The 4636-nt window shown below is 42.1% G+C and overlaps 1 long non-coding RNA gene across 1 annotated transcript; it reads left to right on the top strand.

Moving 5' to 3' along the window:
* The first annotated feature begins 3612 nt into the window (after nt 1-3612).
* LOC142135419 (uncharacterized) lies at nt 3613-4230 on the top strand. Its single transcript, XR_012687251.1, has 2 exons — nt 3613-3898; nt 4105-4230. It is a non-coding gene; the product is annotated as an uncharacterized LOC142135419 (long non-coding RNA).
* The last annotated feature ends 406 nt before the right edge of the window (nt 4231-4636 follow it).

Raw genomic sequence — 4636 nt, forward strand, 5'->3', positions numbered from 1 at the left:
ACTGCAAACAGTCTGTACATGGTATCAGAAGTTAGAGTACAACCAGATATTTGCAGCATCTCTGAAAAGGACTCTGTGACTTTAAGGAGAATATGCTATTTTTATGTAGGATATTTGCACAGATAGAAATTGTGTATCTGATAAATATGGAGCATTTTAAAGTTACAATCGTGTTCTCTAAGATGGGAAGGAGCTAGCATTGATCTCAATGTTTTCGGTTTCCTAAAAATGATCTAAGGCTTAGCAGGTAGTGTACTCGACAATAACGAATCAAGTTTCAAGATGGACCAATGTTTTTCTAAAATCTTCATAATCTGATGATTAGCTGTATTAAAGGTAGTAACAAACAAGCAATTAAATGCTAAACCAGACCGAGTGTTGGGTGTGCTCTCACGTGCCGCAAGGGCAGCATAATATAGAACTAGTGCCATTCCCTCTAAACATATCCGAAGTACTCGAATTGAGGGGTGGGAGGCCCATAGACGGGAGGTACAATAACACTAGGTCCCCTAGTCTGACGCTTCGACAATACTCAATAGGCAGATCTTTGCTGTGCCTAAATATCTCATTCAAAGCGTCTGGAGAATTGGGAGGCTGACCTATCAGATCAGACAATGGCTCGCCACACTCATTTTAGAGGGAGACTCACAAGGTCACTACTAGGCAGGAATGTTGATGGAAGTCACAAATTAGGGCGTATAAGCAAACATAAGAAGGTATCCATTGGAAAAGTCTCTACAGATAAATGTAAAAATGTCATTAATGCCGATACGTGTCTAGAGCAAATGGAGACACTAGGCATGGGTAGTTTTATCAAAACTCTGTGTGATATAATTCATGGGCATACTGTTCCTTATGTTCTCCCTGATGATGTGTATTTTGTTTGTGGAAGGAAAGCTTATTCCTGGGTGACTCCGAGTTCCAAGGGCTTGTGTTTCTTAGCTAAACTGGTTCCTGAAATCATGACTATTACTAATGAAGAAATGGTTGATATTCACAAGACTACATCACCACCATACATACACACACAGTATGAACACTGTGGCAAGAGAAATATGATTCCGGGTGAGGAACCCATAGCTACAAAATTGATTATTGAAACTGCTGGTTTCCAAGTTATGGTTGCTCTAGATCTCACCAGGACCGCTCGAGGAACATTAAACTTTAAATATATCCAATGCCTAGCTAAATTAATAGATAATATCACCGAGATGTATGATGACACTTTCAGGTATACTGGAAGGGAGCTACAAGCGTACAAGAAGGAGTTGGTGCAACACAGACTGGTCCTAAATTATCTCACCTCTATTACTGGTGGGTACTGTGTGACACTGGCCACCCAGTTCGGTGTCAAATGTTGCACGTACATCACTAATAATATGGATGACCCTAAAGAGGTTATAGACCGGAAGATGGATGAAATTTTACAGCTGAAATGGGAATTTCGAAAGAGCCATAATTCTTCGTTATATGAGGTCGGGGAAAAGGTGGCGGGTTGGTTCTCGTGGTTGAACCCTGTGAAATGGTTCTCAGGTCTGGGGAAGTAGGTACAGGAAATGGTTGCTAGTGTAGGTAAGCTCCTTCTCCTTATACTGGGTGTCATCTTAGCAATTGGTTTAGTTGTCAAATGTGTTCCTACTGTGTTGAAGTGTGGAAAAAGGTCTCATAGGAGTAACACTGAGAAAGAGACTGAAAGGGTGGTACCAGATACCGAGATCATGGTCTGTGAAGAAGTATTGTATAATCCTGAACTTGAAACGGTGATTGGGTGATAGTTTGTTACACTATCAAAGGGTGGGGCTGTCGAAGTCAGCAAATTGGATAAAGTCATTTCAATTAAAGTCGCGCAAACTTGGTTGTCTTTGTCTGAAAAGATGCGTACGGTACGCTATGGCATGAAAGGGCGTACGCATCCACTACACGTGGCAGCAACAGTAATTGGTCTTTTACCATACATTCGCACAAACACGCATACTTATGAAATAGTACACATTAATGGTAACAATGGCACTTCCGGGCAGGAGCTGATTGTCCCATCCGGGCCCCCGTTCTCTGGTCGCTGGGAGCTCTCGGTGCTGACAAGATGTCCCGTGGCTCTATAGAGATTCCCCTGCGGGACACGGACGAGGTGAGAGGGGGGAACCCCAATATATAACCTCACATGTGACTGCCCCCCGACATCCAGCTCCCCAGACTGTCTGTGAGATTCTTCCCCGCTGAGGCTGCCCCCTGTGCTGGGGACCCTGGTCCTAGGCAGCTCCCACAGGGGTTACACCAGGAATCACCATGTATTGGTTTATCGCCCCTTCCCCGCTGAGGCTGCCCCTGTTCTGGGGACCCTGGTCCTAGGCAGCTCCCTCAGGGGTTACAGCAGGGATCACCATGTATTGCTCTATAGCCCCTTCCCCGCTGAGGCTGCCCCCTGTGCTGGGGACCCTGGTCCTAGGCAGCTCCCACAGGGGTTACACCAGGGATCACCATGTATTGCTCTATAGCCCCTTCCCTGCTGAGGCTGCCCCCTGTGCTGGGGACCCTGGTCCTGGGCAGCTGCCTCAGGGGTTACACCAGGAATCACCATGTATTGGTTTATCGCCCCTTCCCCGCTGAGGCTGCCCCCTGTGCTGGGGACCCTGGTCCTAGGCAGCTGCCTCAGAGGTTACACCAGGAATCACCATGTATTGGTCTATAGCCCCTTCCCCGCTGAGGCTGCCCCCTGTGCTGGGGACCCTGGTCCTAGGCAGCTCCCACAGGGGTTACACCAGGAATCACCATGTATTGGTTTATCGCCCCTTCCCCGCTGAGGCTGCCCCTGTTCTGGGGACCCTGGTCCTAGGCAGCTCCCACAGGGGTTACACCAGGGATCACCATGTATTGCTCTATAGCCCCTTCCCCGCTGAGGCTGCCCCCTGTGCTGGGGACCCTGGTCCTAGGCAGCTCCCACAGGGGTTACACCAACAATCACCATGTATTGGTTTATCGCCCCTTAGAACTGATTCTCTGGGTTTTATTCCAAACCCCATGCCTATGATATTATCGGGACATACCAGCCCCAGATTCAGACTTTGCTTTGACTACAAGCTTGTCTAAATATAAGTACATTACGTCTAATAGCCGGACTGTGTTCATATATCATAACAGGCTTGTGATTAACACTATATATTGATTGCCTAATATAATTTATTCGTGAGAAATACATGAGACAGGACCAGCTTTTAAGTAACAATTTCATTACTCTATTTTATTTTGGTTATAATTCGCTGTTTTAGTATATTTTAACAATAAAAGTTAAGTTTTATACATCACAATCCCTAATATGTAGAAACAATTAGTGGAGTACTTAGTGCATCTTACAAACCATTATCCCTGTCTCTTTCTTCCTTACAATACTGTAGGTTTTGATGCACCCCTTTGTGATTCTGTCACTCACCGGACTGTGAGTGCTTCTTCCCGGACATTTAGGAACCGTGGCCGTCCTCCATGCTGAGGGTCTGCGCATGCGCAGCCCTTTCCTATACTTCAGTGTATGTCCCTTTAACTCAATTGGCAGATCAGGCAACACTCCCTATATTAAGCACCTGTGGTCAACACCACGTTGCCTGATCTTGGCAGCAATGTTAAATATTTGGTGAGTTTGTTTCAGTTTATTCTTTTTCATAAAAATGTAATTTTTTTATTTTTTTTGCAGAATGGAAGGGATATCATGTGACATGGACAATGAATATTCTACTCCATACTGATCCTTCCTCGTTTTAAAAGTTATGTTTGTATTTTGTAAAAAAATACAGGTTTTACATACACTTCTTTCTTTTTACTTTTTTAAGATTGCACCCAAATATTGGATGGATACAACTTTCAGGAATATGGAATCGAAAATTGCAGACATAACTAGAGTTTTCAGGTAAAAAACTATATAACTATTGACTTAGACATACATTTTTAATGCAGTCTATTTGAATGTTAACATTTTTCTCCTTATCAAGAGTCCAACAATAGGTTATGTTTTGTGTCCATATCAACTAAAGCACTATCAATGTTCCAGTATTTAGATGTGAAATGTAATATTAATTTCAAAGATAAGCTTTTAATAAAAAAAAATTCTTGCAGATGTTCGGATGGAATTGGTGGATGTCATTTTAAAGAAACAGCTTGAAAATCCAAGGGACTGAATGAACTTAAGAAAAATGTATTAAAAATCTTATGTATTTTGTACAATAAAATTTTACTTTTGAATTTATTGTTCCTTTAATTATTAGATAGATACACCTTCATCAAATGCAGTTACCTAGCCAATATTTTAGGGGGATAGTATTTCCATTTTTTAAAGTTGGGATGTTGTACACTTGCTTACTGTGAACTACTGCAACCATTTTTGAAAAAAAAAAAATGCAGCACATGACAATAGAGAGAATAGACATGACATTTTTACATGTACCCTAAACTTTTTTGTATACATGTATTACGGTTGTAATGGCTCCTACTCTGATATATAGTCATTAGTGGTTAAATTTGCATACATATTTTTAATTTAATTAAATTTAAAATTAAAAAAGTTGTGCTTAGGTAAGAAATAGTATTATTAAATTAACTTTCAGGGAAAGAGTTGAATGTTTAACACTCAAGATAGCAGTTTGAGATA

The sequence above is a fragment of the Mixophyes fleayi genome, unplaced genomic scaffold (genome assembly GCF_038048845.1).
Source record: "Mixophyes fleayi isolate aMixFle1 unplaced genomic scaffold, aMixFle1.hap1 Scaffold_68, whole genome shotgun sequence".
Lineage (NCBI taxonomy): Eukaryota > Metazoa > Chordata > Amphibia > Anura > Limnodynastidae > Mixophyes > Mixophyes fleayi.